The 22,955-nt window shown below is 44.2% G+C and overlaps 1 protein-coding gene and 3 long non-coding RNA genes across 24 annotated transcripts in view; 3 read left to right on the forward strand and 1 right to left on the reverse strand.

Moving 5' to 3' along the window:
• Window positions 1-22,955, reverse strand: part of NRXN3 (neurexin 3) — a 1,212,171-nt gene that overhangs the window by 1,117,748 nt on the left and 71,468 nt on the right. The window lies entirely within an intron of this gene.
• On the forward strand, window positions 4,509-9,756 carry LOC309345180. Of its 3 annotated transcripts, XR_014158061.1 has the most exons (5): window positions 4,509-4,570; window positions 4,741-4,840; window positions 6,618-6,748; window positions 7,746-8,037; window positions 9,207-9,756. It is a non-coding gene; the product is annotated as an uncharacterized lncRNA (long non-coding RNA). The 3 variants fall into 3 exon arrangements; XR_014158062.1 differs by lacking the exon at window positions 4,509-4,570 and having other exon boundaries at window positions 4,581-4,840; XR_014158063.1 differs by lacking the exons at window positions 4,509-4,570; window positions 7,746-8,037 and having other exon boundaries at window positions 4,581-4,840.
• Window positions 11,838-12,833, forward strand: LOC309345250. Its single transcript, XR_014158141.1, has 2 exons — window positions 11,838-11,965; window positions 12,643-12,833. It is a non-coding gene; the product is annotated as an uncharacterized lncRNA (long non-coding RNA).
• Window positions 14,270-15,118, forward strand: LOC309345007. Its single transcript, XR_014157969.1, has 2 exons — window positions 14,270-14,435; window positions 15,010-15,118. It is a non-coding gene; the product is annotated as an uncharacterized lncRNA (long non-coding RNA).

Below are 22,955 nucleotides of genomic sequence, written 5' to 3' on the forward strand. Positions count from 1 at the left end.
AGCCCCCAGAATGGGTCCGGGAGCGACGGCGAGGTTGCGTTCAACCTCGCCATTGCTCCCGGAGCTTGCTGGGCTGGGAGCGGGGGAAGCCCGAGCTTGCGCAACCTCACCATCGCTCCTGGAGCTTGCGGAGAGCTGCCCAAAGCCCAGGGTGCGCCCCGCTGCATTCCCCGGGTTTCGGGCTGCAGGCTGCTGTCTGCAAGCCTTGGGAGCCCGGCGGGAACTCCCACCGGGCTCCCAAGGCTTGCGGATAGCTTCCTGAAGCCTGGAGAGCGAGAGGGGTCGGTGCGCACCGACCCCTCTTGCTCTCCAGGTTTCAGCGAAAGCCTGCATTCGCCCCATAGGACGCACACACATTTCCCCTTCATTTTTGGAGGGGGGAAGTGCGTCCTATATGGCGAAAAATACGGTATATATTTGGGGAGCATATGCTGCCTTGATATCTGCCAAGTAACTGAACTGAGAAACCGAAAGGATTATATATGTTATGACTGGTAAGTCGCTTTGGGATGCCTTGTGGGAAGCAATTCGTGAATGAAGTAAATAGTATTACATTAATATAAGAAAACTATGCTGCAAAAATAACAATACAGTGTAAGGCCTGACTGTTTCACAAACATTGTATGCTTAATAGCCAGGCTTTTTTAAAAAGAAGACAATCCACGAGCACCCCAGACATAAGTGAGCACTCTATGTGAGAGGTGGTCCCATGCATGGAAAGTTCATTTGGAACAGAAACTGATGAATTCCATGTATAAATTCATTTAAAAATTATTCCTCCACCATCACTACTCTCACCTTGGGCCCACACGCTTCCTCCTCCTCTGCCTCATATTGCACGAGTAGCACTGGCTCAGATCTTCAGTGGAAACAAAACAAACTGCAAGGGAAGGAGCCTCTCCAGCCCTCGTGTGTGACCATACGTGTGTGTTTGTGTTGTAGGAGGGGAAGAGGAAGGGGAGGGGGCTGGCAAGCAACTGTTGGGGCAAAAAAAGGAGCAGTGGGTGAAGGTGCGCAAAGGGCGTGTCAGCAGGATGTGAGGGGAAAGGGGTGAGCGCCGAGGGAGGGAGGGAAGGAGGAGCTGAATGAGAGAGGGCCCGAGTGGTATGTCAATGTGGGAAAGGGGTGGTAACTGAGGTGGGTGGATGTATCTGTGAAGGAGGCACAGAGATGTTGGCGGGGGAGTGATTTTAAGTGTGTTGAGAGGCTGGGTCATGTCCCGATTCGCTTCACTGGGATGTTGGGTGTGTATGCAGATATGGTGTGTGTCCACACACACACACACACACACACACACACACTGGGGGGGGGAACTCTGGGAAAGGTTGATTTAGAGCACAGTATAGCAGCAAAGGAAGGTTGTTTAAACCTCTCCATGACTATTGCCCCCCTCCAAATACATGCAAGTGCTTCCACCACCCACTGGGTGTTTAATATAAATGTTGAGTAATGTGTTGTGGTTTTGCAACTGAAATACCTTCAAGTAAGTTAACTAACTTTAAAAGAAAAGGGGAAAGCCAAGGAAAGTGTTCAGCACCTACCTTTCCCTCTACCCACTTCCCCACTCCGAATCTTTCCCTTCTGAAAATGCTTCTCTTTAAAAACAATGGTGTGGAACAGGGGTCAGCAAACTTTTTCAGCAGAGGGCCGGTCCACTGTCGCTCAGACCTTGTGGGGGGCTAGACTATATTTTAGGAGGGGGGGAATGAATGAATTCCTATGCCCCACAAATCACCCAGAGATGCTTTTAAATAAAAGCACACATTCTACTCATGTAAAAACACCAGGCAGGCCCCACAAATAACCCAGAGATGCATTTTAAATAAAAGGACACATTCTACTCATGTAAAAACAAGCAGATTCCCGGGCTGTGAGCGGGCTGGATTTAGAAGGTGATTGGGCCGAATCCAGCCCCCAGGCCTTAGTTTGCCTACCCATGGTGTGGAGGCTTCCGTGAACATGCTTCTGTATACATAAGCCCTTACCTCCAAAGCCTGCTCATGCTCCAGCAAGCTTCTGCTACTTGCCCTTTACTTTCTCCCACTGTGCAGAAGAAGGAAGTAAAAAGTCCTGTATGAAATTCGGAATGTACTGCAGACCCAACATCCCTTCTAAAATACCAAGGATCACAGGCCTTTCTTCGAGGCAGAGGTTATCCCTTTCTCTACTTCAGAGCACTTCAGAAACAGCAAAGGGAGTCTCTTGACAAAAGGCAATGGCTGGATTTCCTTTGTCCTAGGCACAAGGACCCATTCACAGTGGCTTTGTAGAGTGCTGAGCTGCAAGCCAAGGTTGTTTGCTTTTGCTCTTTGATGCTAATAGCTCTGCTGAAATAGAGATCAGCAGGGCGACTGCCTTTTGTCAGGTGTGGCGGTAGCCACCTGGGTAGGCCCCAAAAAGGAATGGGGGAAAGATCAAGAGAGATGAGAAGGAACAGATGATAGCATAGCTCAGATCATTGTCATGGCTGTAGCACGAAATGTCTGGGGCATTTTATTTTGAATATTTCATGTGAGGTTTTGTCGCTGATGAAAGGTGCTGTGCTGACAATCCAGGAGAGAGGGGAGGGCAGAGAGACCTTTGTTGAACTTCTACAGACTAAACAGCATCTGGGACAGGGGAAGCCTATGTTATATGTCAACCCTCTAGACACTGAGCAACACAGGAGAGCCCCACTTCCAAAGGAGGGGCAGTCAGCCTGCTTTCACAGTATAAGTCAGCTCCATTCTCCCTGGCATTCTCTGGACACCTGTCTACCGGTAACCAGACAGAGAATCCCCTACTCCAGGTTTCTGAACAGCCGTCAGATGGGAACCACCCAGGATGAAAGAGAGCTGTTGACCTAGTAGTGAAAGGCTTCCTCTCCAATTACTAGGCCACTTGATCTCTTTGGCTACACCTACCTAGGTGGGTCTTGGATTACTTTCACCCTTTGTAGGTTTTGATGGGAAACGTCTCAAATAATAGACGTAAGGGGGGAAGGGGGAGAAGAAAGGTTGTGAAACAAAGGGAAAGTTTTTCTATTCAGAAGGCACACCCAGACATCCTGTTGTGAATTTGGCAACCTTCTTTTGACAAACATTCAGTAGAGGTTCCCATCCTTGCTCTTCTTCTTTTGCCTCACTGCAACTCGGCCAGGGCACTACCCAGTCTGACTACGTGAAATGAATTTTTGCACCTCAAACCAATGTAGGCTGGTGTATTAGGGCAAATGGGGCACTGCTCCATCAACCTCAGCCTGTCTTAAGCCAGCCTTCACATGCCCTGCCTCCTCACCTACAACCAGTACGGGGTTAGCACTGTCTGTCAGCTTCCTCCTCCTTGGTCTCAGTGTTGCCCTTGAAGAACTCAGCAGGGAGGATGATGGGAACAAATGTCATTGGCTCTATCTACTGTTGCCCTTCTTGCCTTCTGTCCTACCAGTCTCAATGGGCACAAATCACACTGTCTGGAATTTTTTTTCATTTTTTTGCTTTGTTCTACACATGTGAGGGCTAAACTGCATGGTACATGGGAGATCCCAGTGTAATGTTCTTCTAAAACATAGGTGGGCAACCAGCAGTCCAATTCCACATGAGTGGCGCTGGGGAAAGAAAACGAGAGAAATGGGAAGGGGGGAAAGTCACTGAATCACTATTAACCACAACTGGGAAAACATACAGGCACAATATGGGCATGAGTCTGGTTTTCTCTGTACAGCCAATAGCCCCGTATACAAATTAGGGAAAGTGGGTGAGAAATGTCCCATGGCTATTTTTAGAAGATGAAGATTTATTTGGGGAATCTGTGACTGCAACTCCCACATGGCATCCAGTTAGGCCCTAAAGCAATGTAAAATCTTCATCACCTGGAATGTACGCTAGACACCCTCTTGCAATTGGTAGCGTACATTTGCAACATTTATGTCAGCTGCACAAATTGAGAGACCGAAGTGGTGACTTGAAATTGAAAGCCAGGCTCTCTAAGGGCCAGACTAGGTGGTGGGAGACTCATAAGATCTCCATATTTTTTTTATACTGTATATAACTCAAGAGCCAGCAGAGCAGCACTAACAGCATGGGTCAATGAGGTATTTTTTACCCTTTGGCCCATGCCATGTTCCCCAATCTGAACTGTGTTCAAAGCTGCTATTTTTGAATCATCATCACACAGGCTCCTTTCCCCACCACCATGAGGCAATCAGGAGCTTCAAGGGAGCATTTTTTACAGATAAAATGGTACAGCGAACTTTGAAGAACTTTTAGCTGATCCAGACTCCCACCACCCTCCAAAAACCAGATCTGATCACAACTCCCCCAGTAGCCCTATTCAGGTGTTACTGTTGTCAAAAGGAATTGCAAGCAAGATACCTTTGCTCTGCCTCTGTCATTTTGAAGCTTCTTCCAGTTGCAGTCAACCATCCAGTAATGGGGAGCCTCCTATTCTCACAGAAGCTTCCCAAACACATTAGAATCCTGATGCTTTAATGTTCTAAAATGTGTGGGTGGAGCCATCACGCATAGTGACATCATCAGCATGCAACAAACCTAATGGTGAAAGCTTTTGTTTGCCACCTAAGGAAAACATATAGGTAGCTGGAACTTGTATGTTTCCCCACAGGGAAAAATAGGAGTTTGGCGTGCCATTATTATTTGGGAAACCAGTATGGGGGCATTTCCAGCAGGACAACGATTCTGATCCAGTTCCATCTCCCCTAATATTTCTTTCTTTTTCTTTCTTTCTTTCTTTCTTTCTTTAAAGCATACATTACAAATCTTAATCAGAGATCTCCTGCCTCATATCTAGTTGTACCATTAGTTCTTGGCTGACTCTGCACACTCACCGTTTTGGAGTGTAAAAGGTATGGAATGGGTAATAATACCCCACGCTATCACAGGTAAACTGTGGCTGAGGAGAAACTTACTCGTTTATAAAAACAAAACATAGCTTTTCACGACCCTGAATTTTTCATGCTTATCCTCAACATTCAGCAGAGGAAACACAGCCCAGAATAACTAAGGAGATAGAAAGGAGATAACTAAGGAGATAGTACAAGAATACTTGGCTAGTTTAGATGTATTCAAGTCTCCAGGGCCAGATGAACTGCATCCAAGAGTATTAAAAGAACTGGCAGATGTGATCTCAGAACCACTGGCAGTCATCTTTAAGAATTCCTGGAGAACAGGCGAAGTCCCGGCAGACCGGAGGAGGGCAAATGTTGTCCCTATTTTCAAAAAGGGGAAAAGAGAGGACCCAAATAATTACCGCTAGTCAGTCTGACATCAATACCAGGGAAGATTCTGGAGCAGATCATTAAGCAAACAGTCTGTGAGCACCTAGAAAGGAATGCTGTGCTCACCAATAGTCAGCATGGATTTCTGAAAAATAAGTCATGTCAGACTAACCTGATCTCGTTTTTTGACAGAATTACAAGCCTGGTAGATGAAGGGAGCACAGTGGATGTAGCCTACCTTGATTTCAGCAAGGCATTTGACAAGGTGCCCCATGAAATTCTTGTAAAGAAGCTGGTAAAATGCAGTCTTGACTATGCTACCACTCAGTGGATTTGTAACTGGCTGACTGACCGAACCCAAAGGGTGCTCATCAATGGTTCCTCTTCATCCGGGAGAAGAGTGACTAGTGGGGTGCCACAGGGTTCTGTCTTGGGCCCGGTCTTATTCAACATCTTTATCAACAACTTGGATGATGGACTCAAGGGCATCCTGATCAAATTTGCAGATGACACCAAACTGGGAGGGGTGGCTAACACCCCAGAGGACAGGATCACACTTCAAAATGACCTTGACAGATTAGAGAACTGGGCCAAAACAAACAAGATGAATTTTAACAGGGAGAAATGTAAAGTATTGCACTTGGGCAAAAAAAATGAGAGGCACAAATACAAGATGGGTGACACCTGGCTTGAGAGCAGTACATGTGAAAAGGATCTAGGAGTGTTGGTTGACCACAAACTTGACATGAGCCAACAGTGTGACGCGGCAGCTAAAAAAGCCAATGCAATTCTGGGCTGCATCAATAGGAGTATAGCATCTAGATCAAGGGAAGTAATAGTGCCACTGTATTCTGCTCTGGTCAGACCTCACCTGGAGTACTGTGTCCAGTTCTGGGCACCACAGTTCAAGAAGGACACTGACAAACTGGAACGTGTCCAGAGGAGGGCAACCAAAATGGTCAAAGGCCTGGAAACAATGCCTTATGAGGAACGGCTAAGGGAGCTGGGCATGTTTAGCCTGGAGAAGAGGAGGTTAAGGGGTGATATGATAGCCATGTTCAAATATATAAAAGGATGTCACATAGAGGAGGGAGAAAGGTTGTTTTCTGCTGCTCCAGAGAAGCGGACACGGAGCAATGGATCCAAACTACAAGAAAGAAGATTCCACCTAAACATTAGGAAGAACTTCCTGACAGTAAGAGCTGTTCGACAGTGGAATTTGCTGCCAAGCAGTGTGGTGGAGTCTCCTTCTTTGGAGGTCTTTAAGCAGAGGCTTGACAACCATATGTCAGGAGTGCTCTGATGGTGTTTCCTGCTTGGCAGGGGGTTGGACTCGATGGCCCTTGTGGTCTCTTCCAACTCTATGATTCTATGATTCTATGATTCAACATGCTGTTGATTCTAGATGCTGCTGTCCACAAGGGTGGGTGTGGTTACTTGACAGACATTTGAAAACCCTCCCCTTGATTAAGGGACACACCATATATGAATGTAGAAGAAGAAAGTGGTGACAGCGATCACAGCATCATTATGCAGGTATGGATGCAAACACACCCCAGTACCAGTTGTGGAACTGTCTTCTCACAAAGGTGCATCTGGCACCTTCATTATACAGCTTTCGGTGAAAGCTGAAGTTGCGCCTCTTCACTTTGGACTCCTGAGGTGTATATTTTTAGGACTCGCCTTATATTTGTAATTTTAAGTTGTTTTAGACCATTTTATTTGTTGTAACTCACTTTGGAAGGCAGGAAATAAATTGTAATAATGCCCAGGGAGGTACACCTGGTGCCTTCATTATACACCTTTTGGTGCCATGCAAAAAAATTTTATTATTATTATTTATTGAATTTATACACCACCCTATACCCAGTGGTCTCAGGGGGGTTAACAGAATAAAATCAAGATATAAAACCACAAAATACCTAATAATAATAATAATAATTTATACCCCGCCCATCTGGCTAGACATCCCCAGCCACTCTGGGCGGCTTCTAAGAAAATATTAAAATATAGTAAAAATAAAAACAGCAACCCGGGTCTTGGGCTGATTAACATCCTATATAACCTTTTAAATGTGTTTGGGTGAGGTGGTGGGGTGATTGTTTTGTTTTGTTTTTGCTTTTATTACGCATTTTGTATTTTTATATTGTATTCTAATGTTGTGAACTGCCCTGAGATCTTTGGATGAAGGGTGGTTTACAAATTTAACAAGTAAAGTAAATAAATGATCTGTTCTCAAATGGACGCACCATGGGTTAATGCAGAATCCATATTCAATTTCATTTTCAGAATGGAACCAGTCTCTTAGGAAGCTTTTCAGGCATGCACAAAAATGCAATAGATCTAGATTGGGTGTGTGTGGACTACAAGTACCATAGAACTGTAGAGCTGAAAGGGACACTGAGGATCATCCAGTCCAACCCCCTGCAATGCAGGAATATGCAGCTGTCCTATACAGGGATCAAACCTGCAACCTTGGTGTTACCAGCACCATGCTCTAACCAACTGAGCTATCTGTCTCCATTGATTCTAGAATAAAACGTCAAGTGTACACTGCCTGTAGCCAGCATAAGACCACAATCAGATGTTTCAATTGGCAGATTGTTTTGCGTAGTGTGCTGCTTATCCTTCACTCTCTCCACCCCATCTTGAAGGAATGCTAATGTATGGGCAGGTTGCGCTCCTGCTAACAGTGGTATGCTGCTGGAACAAAGGCCAGGATTGGGAACACACGGCAAGTCATGAAGTGACTCTTAGCTGAGCTCCCGCGGGAGAGACCGCTGTGCAATTCTGCCATGCTCTGCATAACACTGAACACTCTGGAGGTAAATAGTCGTACAAAGAGCAGAGCTGAGAGAGGGTGAGCTTGAGAAGCGCAGAAGTGATGATTAAGCAAAGGAAGATCTGGTAAAGTCCGTGAATTGGCTAGAGCTCTAACCTATTTGCTGTACCCAGCCTTCAAATTAATAAAACAAATCCCTTGGTAAGTCTGCCAGAGTTATTAAAGGATGCTAATACTCCCCTAGAGTAATCTGGAGAAGCACAGCTGGAGCTGGAGAGGAAGTGCCGTAGCTTGGGGAGGGAGGTGGCATGGAGCAAAGACCCTTCAATCCCACCAGATGACTGTCAGGGCTGTCTACTCCCGTCCAGCCTCACCCAGAGGGGATGTGAGGCTAAGTGTGGAAGGAGGGGGAACGGGGGATTGCAAGACTGAAATCTCTCCTCCCTCCCTCTGCTGCCAACCTAGTTTTGCATGAGAGAGGATTTTTCATTCTGCTGCTTTCTAAATTATGCCGCCTAGGCATTTTCATAAGAACCAAGAGTGGGAAGTCCCACTTCTCAGAATCCTTGCTAAGGAAAGCTGCAACCCTGAGGGGCCTGCAGAGAGGGGTGGCAGAGGCCACACTGGTGCCTTGGAGAACGATGGTTTCTACTCATCACAGATAGTGCTTATTCCTGATACATATACCCTAGGAAGAGATGCAACCATTTGAATGCTGGGTGGTGGCAGGGGAAGAGGAGAAACCTTCTAAAGCAGCCTTCCCCAACTTGATACCCTCCAGGTGTCGACAAACAACAACTCCCATCATCCCTAGGCAACATGGCCAATAGTTACCAGGTTTGGGGGAACTGCTCTAGAGGGAAGACATTGCACAGCATTGCATGAATGCACGCATGCAAATACTGACTTTTAGCTCAGGACTTTACACAGCATCATTTTATTATCCCAGTACTCTTTATAGTCTACCCAGAAGTAGCATCATCATCTAATCTAATTCATTTTATTAGAAGCACATAATGCCCTTAATTTCTGAACAACGTGAGCTGGATGGAGGCAGAAGCCCAAAGAAAGAAGGGAGGAAGCTATCACTGCCTATCTCTGCTCCCAAATGCCCCCACACACATTATAGCCATTTATTTAGAAGAACTCAAAACTAGGCAGTTTGTTTCCTGAGGGATTCAGCCAGGACCATTTGGTAATTTATCTTTACAGAAAAGAAGACTCATCAAAAGGTGCCCTAAAGGGTAATGAGCACCAACTCTGCAACTCAAACTGAGATGTAGGAAGAATGCTGTTTTGCCACACATCTACTCCCCACAATTTTAGAAAAACTGAATTTCTATCTACTCCAGCACCTCCAGTCACAGATGAACACAATGTAAGAGTTCAGAACATTTGAAGAAGACTTTAGTGACAGGTGAGCTCTGGGCAATGTGGTCTCAGAGATCAAAGCTGGGATCTCAATACTCATTCTACTGAGGTCCTCTGATCACTCATGCCTCTAAGCTTTAGGCCAATGAATATCACTCACTAATAATCACAGCTTACCCATCTTTTCTTGCCTCTTCCTACAAAGAATATACCATGGAAAAGGTTCCTTCTCCCTGCCTGTCACTTTCCATAAAATTTAGATTCGTACAATAAAATTGTGTAATTTGATTAGGAAATACATGGCGACTTCTGCAGAGCTGCCTGGAAGACCTACAACTGGGCAGAAAGCCTGGATAGAAATGTATTCAATAAAATAAAGAAGTTAAATTAAGACAGAGAAGAAATGATTAACTAGGAAAGCACCAAGTGTATTTTTGCAGGAGAAAACAGCCAATTTATACAAACTGTACAAGTCATAACTTATGTAACACATATGTGGTTTGTACTTGGGTATCTTTACCAATTACAAATTGCATTGGAAAAGTGAGTACCATGAGTATTTGCAGGGGCCAGGCCCTGAGCGCAATGAGGAGTTGCAGAACCAGGCCCTTGCTGTGTTTGTCTTGGGGGAGTCGGGTGCAGCCTGGCAGGTATGGCCAGATCAGATGTGCAGCACCTGGAGGCAAACCCAAGAGGGGAATATAAGGCCAGCATTTTCCCCTGGTTCTTTGCCACAGTAACAGGGTTTATACTCTGTTGCTGTCAGTCCCTGTTCCTGCTTTGGTGCTCCAGTTCCTTCTCCTGTTCCAGTTTCTGTTCCTGTGTTCCAGCCTCATTGAGTTTCCGTCCTCCATTTAACTGCTACCATTGTTACCATCCATACCTTGGTCCCAGTGTGTCAGGTCTGGACTGCTGCCACCTATGTCCCAGACCATGACAAAGTGATATGTGACCCGTAGGTCCAATTTATGGCAGTGCTGCTACAGGATGTAGCTGCTCCCTCACCATGAATCATGTGAGGAAGGTAAACAATGTGATTACTTACTTTCTGCCAACAGCAGCTCATTGACCATTTCTAGCAATGTGTGGAACACAACTTATTCCCTGATCTTCCATTTTCCAGGTGGATCTGCCCAAACAGAGCAGGTCCTACCAAACTTAATCTAGTCTGTTCAGTATACTACGTCAGTTCAGTAAACTATGAATTGTGTCAAAAAAAATTATTGATTCTCACAGACCCTCCTGTGATGGGAGTTAGGCCAAGAGATACACCAATAAGCTTACCTGAGGAAAGATTTTAAAAATGCTTGCACTCTGCACAATTTGCACTGGCTTGATTAGTCTCCAGGCTCAATTCAATGTGCTTGTTTAACGTTAAAAGACTCTCTTAACCTAGGTACCTTGGTGCTACCTATTTCCAGATGTTTCCTCTGTACATGCTCTGATCTTTATATGAGGTCCTGCTCCAAAACCCTCAACCTCAGGGGGAAAAGTTGGTGTCAGCTAGGGCTAGGACTTTTCTATTGTAGCACTTTCCCTAGGGAATGACTTGTTGAGTGAGGTGACATCCATCAGTCCCCATCCCTATACTGGTTTTGGTGGTTGGAGAAAGCCAACAACATACAGAGGGTCACTGGTAAGACACTACTCTCTCCATACAGGGAGTATAATGTAAAGATGGCCATAAATGTTCAGCAGTGACAGCAAGAGCCTCAATTTATATAATCTGCCACATGGGGACCCAACATGGGACCCCATTACATGAAACATGGGGGCTAGAATACTTTTCTATGCATGGAATACATGTTCAAATCTTCACAGCACTTTGCTGATGAAAGCTCCACTAAATTGTGCTGATGGAGTGCTTAGAGGCAGGCTGTGAATTATTAAAACAGAGGTCCGTATGCTCTGCAGTCGTGTGCCCCCTGAGTCAAGCAAAAAATGGATTAAGACTCCTTAAGTGTAACTAAGCTATAGCAAAAGATAGACTGCTCAGTTGGCAACACTCACTTCCTCATCTGGGAATTTGGGGTAAGCCAATCAATGAAAATAGGAGTGAACAGAGCCAGTCATATGCCCCCTCAGAGCTCCTACGGGATCCTAAAAAGGGCTCCAAACACACACACACACACACACCAGCCTGGTTAAAACTGGATTGACTCAGAGGCACAAATCAACAGCGACACAGGCAAACATATATATGTGTTAGAATGATTGGGCAGAGGCAGTGGGAACAGAATCCTGCTTCCCTAGGTCCAATCAATGATTTCACTAGATGAGGAAGATCAAGCAGGATTTTGTACATCCTTTGCATAACTGTGGGCATTGTTGTTGCCATGCCATCATTATTGGCAGCCATTTCATCACCCAGCAGCATCTAGCTGGCCACTGCTTAAATCAGAATACTGTTGAACTCACCTATCAAGGTCATTTTACAATCTTGTAATGGTTCTTTGAGGGGCATCTGATCTCCTGCAGCCCTGTTACATGAAAACTGGCATTGGGCAAAGCAAGGCTGCTGCCTTAAGCAGATTCTGGGAGCTGTGGGGAGCAGCCCTCCTGAGCCCTGCAGTTGTTTCCCTCTGCTAGAAGACAGAGAGGTATAGTATATGCCATACAGACAGAGCTATATGTGCTTCTATACCACCCTCAGGTATGGTGGAAGAAGCCTCAGGCAGCAAAATGTCTTGGGCCAGCCCTGAATGCAGTAAGCCATCTGAATGGCATGCTTTCACTCCTTTAAGGAACTGGTAAATCAGATCCAGGGAACTGGGGAAATATATGCTTTCTTTGTATGTTATGTTTTGTTTTCTAAGCCCCTCCCCCCCTTTCTAACCCCCTGCCTCAGAGAGAGATATTTTCACCTCCCATGGCTGGCACGCGAAAGCCGGCCTTGCCAGTCACAACCAAGAGGCTTTTTCCGCAGCCAGCTGGGATTGTTCTGACAGTTTTGCCTTCTCGTCACATCATCCTGTCATCACCCTCCTCCTCTTCCTTAGATCAGCCTCCCATTTTTTCGGCATTAGGGGTCAGGGTCAAGACGTAATGAGGAACATCACAATGGAAGGACACTTTTTACCTCAGCGGCAGAGAGGGATCTGGAAGTTATGCTGTGATCCAACGGCCAGCACTGGAGGCAGCAAAACACAGTAGTGGGGGACGACGACGACTCCTCCATATGCTGATACAAGATCTGTCCACCCAGTTTAAAAACTATGGGAATGTTAATGGTCATACATAAATATGACGCACACTCTTTCTCTCTCTTTTTCTACAGTATGATCATCCTTTCCAGACAAACGCACTTCTATCAGTCAAAACTGCTGGATGCTAATTAGGGCATTTGAAACAATGCTACATATGATTTGTGCAATTCTGTCCACTGGCAAGAACTTTCTGCTGATGGATTAGAATTTGCATTTTTGCTCATTCTTAAGAGCTATAAAGGGAGGGCACAACTTGATGCAACACTTGTGCTCAGTGGCTCTTACTTCCTATTCATGTTTTTTTAAAACTGAAAAGCAGCCTTGGAGGCCCAAATCAAGATTGGAGGAACAGCAAGCAAGCACTGATTGCTTCTTTCCTGTAAAAATGGTACAGGGCTGCCATGCCACGCACAAGCTGCTTCCATACCAGCAGATGAAAATATATGGGGGCCCTGTATCTTTTTCCCTTGTGGGGAGAAAAACAAAACAGAGGACACAATTTTGAGCTGGAAAACAATGGAACAGGAACAGGGCTGCCAACTTGAATAAAATACTGTTGGGGAAGTAAGCCCCCCTCTGCGTAATTGATCACAAGACACACACATGCACCATTTGAATGGCAATGTCCATGAACTTGGGGTGGGGCCCTCAAATATTTTATTGGGAGGGTTGAATGGACCTTGGCTGCTAGGAGTTGGCTCCTATGAACAGGAAAGTGTTCAACAGCCACTAGCTCTTTCTTCCTCATAATTGGCAGTGTGCCAAGAGCTCCTATTGTTTTAACATGCACAAATTCACCCTCATAGATCTCCATTTAATTTGGCCCCAGCACTGAAGAATCAGAAGTTCATGGGGTTAGCTGGGGCATCTCCAATCCTATATGGGAAACTCAAATGACAATCTAGCTACGCTAATTATGGAAAGAAATAACATAAGAAGAACCTGTTAGATCAGATCAATGGCCCATCCAATTCACCATCCTGGTCTCTGGGGCCAACAAGTTGCCTGTGGGAAACCTGCAAGCAGGATTCGAGAACAAGAGCAATCACCCCTGTGGTGGCAGTAATGCATCTGCTGGAAACCTATATATTTTTAATCCATATAACTCTGGGGGCAAAGAGGGGGATTATTTTTAAATATGCTTCTTAAGAGAAACAGTTCAGTTCACATCATTGTCAATACAGTCCAGATCGCAAAAGGATGGACTTAGACCTCGGAAACTTGAATTCCTTCCAGTCACAGTTCTGGCATGGCTTCAACAGCTGGCCTTGGTAAGATCAGTACTTCCCACTCCAGGTATAAACCAGCAGTGGTCAACATAGTGTCCTCCAGATGTTGTTGGACTCCAACTTCCATCAGCTCCAGCCAGCATGGCCAATTTTGTCTGGGATGGTGGGAGGTGAAGTCCAAAAATGTCTGGTTCACAGACCAGATGAACAAAGAAATGTAAAGCATTTTCTATTATTGGAGAGCATACTACAGCACTTTGGGGAAAAAATTACAAGAAGCTTCTCATACATCCTTAATATGGAGTGAAATTAAACTAGACTTGAACCAAAACTACATATTCTTTTGCCAATGTTTTCCCAAGCCCTGACAAACTCTTCCTATTCTTAGCTCCTTTCCCCCCAGCTGCTCTTAGTCATCCACACTGCCCATATTTCACTATATGCTCAGCTGCCCTCTCTGGCCCTCAGTGATGTCATCATGCAGCTAAATCTGACTGGCTGCATAACATTATGATGTCAACCTCTTCACCATGGAACCCCTGACTGTATGAGATTACCTACTTGACTTGCTCCAGGGATGGAAGAAACAACAGCTTCAGCAAGAGAAAATGATGCCAAACAAGCTTTTTAAAAAGGTAAAACATTGCAAAACATTTCCCCCTCCCCTGGAGAAATTTCTACACGACCCAAATTCTATTTTCAGGTAGAAACCAGCACAACTGGACAATATTTGGGCAGAGCTCTACAGAAAACCTCATGCCTATTATCATTAAATTCCTGTTTGGATTTATTTCGTTCCCATCACACTGCCTAACATTAGTTCAACAGCTAGCAGCCATCTCTTACTAGGAAATGTACAGAAAAGCAGAGGGGAGGCATTCAGCTTTAGAAATGAAGGGAAGTGGGCGAGATGGGAAGCAGGCCATTGTTAACACCAACTCCTGGAACAAAATGAGAGACTAGGCAGCTCCATCCCATCCTGAGGGAATGCACAGTAAAACATCTGACTTCATGGAAATATTTCAATTTGCTATTTTTGGAGCAAATATGAATTTGTCAGAATTACTGAAGCAAGGGGTTTTTCCCAGCTCTCTCCTGAAATGGGGGTGGGCACAGCTGAGTAGATTGAGGGGAAATGTTTCACTGTGACAAGAACCATAATTTACATCTTAAGTTGTCAATTTAACCATCTTCTTTATTTGTTCCCAGTTTTCATTCTCTTCATCCAAGTCCTTCAGCAGAACAGCCAGTTCTCTCTGGGGTGGCAAAGTACAGAGAAAATATGGAATAGCAAAATAAATATAATAGTGGGGAAGGAGCACATTTCCTTCCTCACTCCTACATGTCACAAATGGCTCAAAATTATTCATCAACTCTCGCCAATGTCAAAACTATTGTTGAGGGGGAGCAACACAAGTCAGCAGCTAGTTAAATATTCACACAGGGAGGTAATATTTAGTATACCATCCTCTCCACGGTGGAACACAAAATGTCATTTGATTTTAATTATATCTTAAATCAATTTCCATTTGTCTGCTTTGTTTTCTGCTGGTGCATGTTGTTAAATCTTTTTTTATATATTTCAAAGCACATCAGAATTAACAAGCCTGAAGATCAGGGCTGCCACCAGCAAAGACTAGGGAATAATCCTATGCCCACCTGTGTGACAGGGAGAAATTCACCTGAAACAACATATTCCACTCTTCCAAAAGTGTAAAAGGAGAAGCACAGGAAGCTGGATCTCTCACAAACTCTGATACAACAGCTATCGTTAAATTTAAAAGGCCCTTTAACAATTGTAGCAACCTCAGCAACCTGGAAAGGTTTTAAGAAGGGGCTCATTACCCATGAATTTCCAGGTAAACCCAGGAGTATTTTACCCCAAAACTGTTTAATTGGAAGATGATTATAAATATACAATCAAGTGCACAGTGATATATATGGACTTCTCATGATATGGCCTCAGCTAAGCTGTTAAAAGCTTGGAGAACAAGATAACAAGTTTGTTGACCAGCATTAGCACAACAGAAGCAAGTTACAGGTCCGTGTGACATCTGCCATTAATCTAGCCCTAGAGACCAAAAGGATAGTTCTCAACCATTTTAAGCAGCAGACTCTGGAGACATAGCTGCACATTTGCAAAGCTGAGTTAACTCAAAATATAGTGGGGTTTCAGGATCATAAACTTCCCACTCCTGTCACCATGCATTCTATATAATGCAACACCTGGATAGCTCAGTTGGTTAGAGTGTGGTGCTGATAATGCCAAGGTTGCAGGTTTGATCCCTGTATGAGATAGCTGCATACTGCTGCATTGCAGGGGGTTGGACTAGATAATCCTTAGGGTCTCTTCCATCTCTGATTCTATATAATGTAGCCATTACTTCAAATTAAGGTTGAGCAATAGCACATTTTTCATGGTCATTTCCTGCAGTTGCACTGTCTGCAACTTTGGGGAAGTTGGATACATTTCTTACTTCATTTGTTCAAAGAGGACCTTGCCATACTAGATATGGCATATCAGAAGGTTGTTGGGGGAAGAAAATAAATGTAGATTACCCATATAGGGTAATTACATGGACTTGGCTGGATCCCTAGATTCAAAGCACAGAGCTAAACACACTCTCCAGTAAGAGAGCTCCAGCAGGGCTTAAAAGTTCAGCAACAGTTAAGCCTTAGGAATACAGGCTGCTAGACCCTTTTAATATCCTGTTTAGTCTGCTAACAGCGCTTTCCCATTTCTACCCCTCTCACAATGTATAGACCACACCGTTAGTAAATTTAAATGCTTTACTTACTACTATCAAAGGTCAGATTCATGAGTTATTTCATGCAGCAGCAAGAAGAACACAGGTACAAAATCATTGGGCTAAAAAACACAGAAACGTATTTCTGTGCATGTGGTCTGGACTTGAAGCAGTACCAAGCCCAGACATGTTTCCTGGTCATCAGGACATGATGAAAGAGAGTGAACAAAGAAACTTCACTTCCTCATTCACCAAAGATGAGGGGGCGTGACCTAACTGAGTCTAGCAATAAAATTCTGTGGTTTTACCCCATTCGTGCATTAACTAGCCCTAAGCTTGCTAGTTATATTTGGCTGCAATTTCTCACAAAGGTTGCATCAGTCTTCCTTTTAACTATTACAAAAATCTGGTCATTGCGAGCCGCCATATTTCCTTTTTTAAAACCAAGAATTTGCCTAGAAACAATATTGCTATTGGGCCATTATCGGTTAAGAACAGTGTCTGTAACATTAGTCTTAAAAGGAAGACTAATGCTAACCTCTGCTGCCTTGTATTTATTACAGTAAGCATCCCTCTCCCTTTGCAAAAAAAAGAAATTAAAGAAATAAACACAACCCTTGAAGATCTCTCTCTCACACACACAAATTTTCAAGCCTGGCTTTCACCCATTCCAAAAATGCAAAACAAAAACAAACCAGGGCTGAAAGCTTCAGGTCAACATTACTTCAACCACATCTAAAATAGGAGGAGGCAAGCAAATGCTTTCCCTCTGTGCAATGAGTTTAGCTTTCTCAACAGGTTTTGAGCTGACTGGCATTCAAATAAAGAGCAGGCACTTTAATATGACTGTTTAAAGAAAACACTGTGTGTGACTGTGACCTCACAATAACCATATAGCTCCTGGCCGGTCACTCTATGTTCCCATGGGCCATTTAGAGTAACGACTTCATTTCCTACAAGCCTCCATTATACATGTAACTAGGTTTAACAATGGTGGCAAGCAGAAATCTCAGGTACACATCTCTCCTCAGCAGGATCTGGTTACTAAGCTATTACAGAAAATGAGGGTGCAATCTTGGGTGCAATGACAGGGAGAGACCTCTCAAAGGCTTGTTATATACAGTCCATATCGCCCATCCATTTATTTGCCCAGAGTCCAAGATTACCAAGATGTGGAATGAATTGCTACTTCGGGGGAAAAATCAAGCCATTCTCGAACAGCAGAAAACAACACTTTTCAGGTGTAGGTACATGCAAATCATCATACTTCACTTTCATTGCAAGCTGCTTTGAATCTGAACCAAGGATCACCAAGGCTTAGCTTTAGGAAACTTCTCTGGACACCAAGGTTCTTTTCTAGGCAACCCTGAAGGCAGTGTGGGGCAAATGAGTGCATTGCAGGGGGGAGGTATTTTACTTTATGGGAAATTGTCCTTTTAATTTGTGACATGATAGACAGTGACAGCCTCTGCTTAATACAAATGACAGCTGGTTTTAAGAACAAGATCCATTTAATAATAAGACCCTCTGAAAAAGTCAGTGAACAAGGTAGGGCGAGTGCTCATATGGAATAGCCCCCCCCCCCCCCCAAAGTGTGTTCACTCAAGATATTTCCCCAACCGAAGGTGAATTCTTCATGCATAACTGCCCTATAATTGCTTAAAGGTAAAGGGACCCCTGACCATTGTGGACGACTCTGGGGTTGCGGCGCTCATATTGGTTTATTGGCCGAGGGAGCCAGCATACAGCTTCCGGGTCATGTGGCCAGCATGACTAAGCCGCTTCTGGCGAACCAGAGCAGTGCACAGAAACACCATTTACCTTCCCACTGGAGCGGTACCTATTTATCTACTTGCACTTTGACGTGCTTTCGAACTGCTAGGTTGGCAGGAGCAGGGACCGAGCAACGGGAGCTCACCGCGTCGCGGGGATTCGAACCACCAACCTTCTGATCGGGAAGCCCTAGGCTCTGTGGTTTAGAAAACCAGTCCCCTATGATAATCTTGTGGGAAAGCTGGTAAAATGTGGACTGGACGAGGTAACTGTTAGGTAGATTTGTAGCTGGTTGACGGACCAAACTCAAAGAGTGCTCACAAATGCTTCCTTGCCATCCTGGGGGGGGGGAGTGACAAGTGGGGTGCCTTCACCTACCTGGTGCTTTTCAAATTAGAATGTAAAAGCCCTGCTGAGCGAGATCAAAGACACATCTAGCCCAGCATCTTATTCTCACAGTGGCTAACCAGATGCTATGGGAAGCCCTCAAGCAGCACATGAGTGCAACAGCATTTTCTTAATTTACGTGTAATTCAGCTGTGTATCTCCTCTGATACTGGAAGCAGGACACAGCCACCATAGCTAGAAGCCATTGATATCCTCAGCGAATTTGTCGAACCCTCTTTTAAAGCCTTTGAAGTTGGTGGCCATCACTACATCTTTCCCAGCCAAAAAAATGTTTTGGGCTACTGTTGTGCTGCCTGGGAAGGATGTGATTTGTAGTTCAAAATCTCTAGAGGGCACCAGAGGTTGGTGAGAGCATGTACCATCTGCACCTGTGTACCAACTGCATCTTGCTCACTTTGTGAGATTCGAGAAGACAGCCATATATCAATATAATCTTTTTTGTTTAGGTTTATTGATCAGTTTTTCCTTTTTTAAAAAAAATGGAATGGAGTGACTAAGCTAGGCCTGGCTTGTGCTATTTGTTGGTTTGAATAAGTGAAGCAAAACAAAAGCCGCCTGTGTTGACCTGATCATTCATCAAACCCTCGGTTCCTGAATTTTTAATTTAGCCTGGAAGGAAGCATAGCCTCTCTCAGTAAATGGATAAGGAGGGCAGGAGAGCAGAGAATTTGGCATAGATAGCCAAGAAATGCAATCAGTGTGCCAACTCCACACCTTAACCCTCTTTGAATTTGTTCATCTTCATAGCCTTTAGCCCAGCCTTCCCCATTAGCCTGGTGCCTTCCAGATATTCTGGATTTCAACTCCCATCACTCCTGACTATTGACTATTCTGGCTGAGGCTGTTATGAGTTGGGAGCCCAAAAAGTCTGGAGGGCATCAAGTTGGAGAGGGTTGCTTTAGACTGTGTGTTTTCAAGTCCAGATCCATTCAGTTTTAGGGAGACGGATAGAATTTCACAAACACAAGTATTAACAAAATTACATTGTTACACTTAAGAAAGGGGGCAGGGACAGAAAGGGAATAAATCTAGCTTAAAGTAAGATTTGTATTTCAAAACTGACTGAAATCAAAAGAGCAAAGAAAGGTGCTCACATAATCCTCAAAATGAAGGAGAACAAAGCTGGTTTAGGAAGGGAAAGATGTCTCATCTGATTCAATAGGCATAAATAACAGTACAAAGTAGTACCAGAGAGAACTTGCTGCAAGACAGACCCAAAAAAGAAAATAACAGAACACCTCTAGTCATCACATACAGCTCCCAAGTTAAAACAGTACAACGCATCATCAGAGATCTACAACCTCTCCTGGACAATGACAGTTCTCTTTCTCAAGCTCTGGGAGGAAGACCTTTCATTGCCTACAGACAGCCACCCAGTCTTAAACAACTCCTAACCCACAATAATACTACAACCAGACCTAACATGGACACTGGCACCAGAGCCTGCAATAAACCCAGATGCCAACTTTGCTGCCACATACACCCGGACAACACCATTACTGGCCCCAACAACATCACACATACCATCTCGGGACTATTTAATTGCTCATCGTCTAACATTGTGTATGCCATAAAATGCCAACAGTGTCCTTCAGCTCTCTATATTGGACAAACAGGCCAGACCTTACGCCAAAGAATAAACGGACATAAATCCGACATCAGGAACCACAAGACAGAAAAACCAGTAGGAGAACACTTCAATCTCCCAGGACATTCTATACAAGATCTCAAAGTAGCTGTTCTATTACAAAGGAATTTCAGAAATAGACTGGAAAGAGAAGCTGCTGAATTGCAACTTATCACCAAACTTAAAACTATAGAGAGACCTGGTTTGAACAAAGACATTGGATTCTTATCTCATTATACATGACAAAGCCATTTTTCACCTTCTCACCCCTTGCTTTTTCCTGTTAGACCTATTGCAGTCGTTAAGAGTCGTCAACAGGCTCATCGCAGCTATCTGCCAATCACCCATTCCCACCACCCTTCTGAGTAATACCCCTCCCCACCTTCTCACTATATAGAAAGGTCCGGTGACTTCTGTTTCAGTGTATCTGAAGAAGTGTGCATGCACACGAAAGCTCATACCTAGAACTAACTCAGTTGGTCTTTAAGGTGCTACTGGAAGGAATTTTTTTATTTTGTTTTGACCATGGCAGACCAACACGGCTACCTATCTGTAAGTACAAAGTAGAATAATGGACTAAAATAGACTATGGAAATGTTTGAAATTATGTTGCCAAGAAGAAAGTAGAGGGGAGGCGGAATATAGGAACTTGTGCAATTGCCAAAAAGTAACTGAGGGAATTTTAAGTGTTGAAAGCACTGAACAATAACCTGAAAACTATGATCAATATTTCAAAAGAAGAAGCAAAGAAACATAAGCATGCGTTTCTTGAGAAATTGAGTACAGGCACTTCAGGAGTCAAACACAACTACTCAGTTTCTGTAAGTAGGCATTCCAGGACCGCAATCTGATCACATACACACACACACGCCGGGCTAAACTTCCCTGCCATGCCAATGGCAATGGCTCCAACAGCTCCTTTGATAGAGGAGGCCCATCTGACCTTCCCATCCTCAAGATCATGTAAGTCGAACTACAACAGGTGTAGTCAATTGAGCATCATCAAGGTATTAATGGACTCCAACTCCTATCAGCCACAACCAAAGAACAAAGGTTGTTGACACCGTTCTACTGTAGCAAATGCTAATCAATTCTCATGAGGACTTTTTTTTTGAAAAGTTACTGCACAAAGTGCTTTTATTGTGCTGGTATACAGGTGTCTTAAACAGGTCTTCACTGGGGCTGTTGAAAATAATTTATTTATACACCCTTCTGGTTTGTACTCCAAGTGCCTACAGCAAGATGCACATAAAAAAATAAAGCAGGAGACACAACAGGTTGTATTAGGATCTTTTAAACAATCAAATCAGATGATAAGCAGAGCCAGTTCAAATGCTCCATAGAACATCTCCATTTGCTATTCCTTAAAAACAATATTAAAACCTCTACTCCCTCCATCTCAGCATATTTCCCTTCCCATTCATAGCCCAATCTGATGCCTCAGGCAGTTCCCAAACATGAAGCACTTCTAAGAATGGAGCGGATGTGTCTGCAATGAAGGATTGTGGGAGGACAGTGCAATTCCACTCTAGCCCATGTTGCTGTCACCGGACAGCAGCAGAACTCTAAAAACCCTGCTGGTTTCCTCCAGCAGGGTTATCAGTCATGACCAAAGGGATGGCCAACACCAAAAGGCAAGAGCGGAAAGGGAGACTGACTCAGAAGAGAGATCATCAGTAATATCACAGGATGCATAGTCACCTTTTCCCTGGACAATGTGCTGTTGGAACAGAGGTGAAGTGTAGGTCTTCTCTTGATGCTTTAGGGATTGTTCATCCTCAGTCTCTTCTATGAGATACTTACAGTGCTATAAATTGTGAGGTTCCCACTGCTCACCAGAATCCCTGATGAAATATCATTTTTTAAACTACCTTCCCAGAAGTTTAGAAACTGCATTTTCTGCCAGCCAAGACACTGAGATCCACAGCATAAGTGGGAAGCAAGATGAATGCCATGAATTTGGAGAATGCACTTCCTTCTCTGCATCACACCTCCGGTTTCTCAGCCTAGGGTGAGTTTCCCAACACAAAGAATCACAAGGATGAGATGCATACCAACCCTTTGAGTCATCTTCACCAGTGACATAAGAAAGGCGATCTCTTGCCCACACAGCAAGAATGCCAGGGAACAGTTCATCTGAAGTCCACAATCATTTACTAGTATGATGGATGATAGTGCCTAACATTGCTCATATAACAGAGAAACCTGTCCAGAGTTCAAGACAGAATATGCTCTGAACTTTGCAAACAGACTAGGATTGTAAAACACCCTCCAAATCTATCACACATGTAAGACCCAGCAAAGTAACTTCTGAGGAACATGCTGGTTCTACTGGCCATGTAGTCTCTCCCTTCTCAATGTGGGATTCCCCCCCTCCTCATCTCCTTCCATTGCCACGCACTATGTACCTAAGACAAAATGCATGCTATTTTGTTTTAAGAGAGGGTGCTATATCCTCATAAATTATCAGCCGTAAATTAGAACAACTTTCAGGACCAGACTGAAAGGCTGCAGATCTCCTTCCTCTCTGATATTTACTATTATTATTAATGACAACAAACTGTGCTTATGCTGCACTGTGCAGCCTGGAAGCACTTTGC

This window comes from Podarcis erhardii (assembly GCF_964252035.2).
Source record: "Podarcis erhardii genome assembly, chromosome: 1".
Lineage (NCBI taxonomy): Eukaryota > Metazoa > Chordata > Lepidosauria > Squamata > Lacertidae > Podarcis > Podarcis erhardii.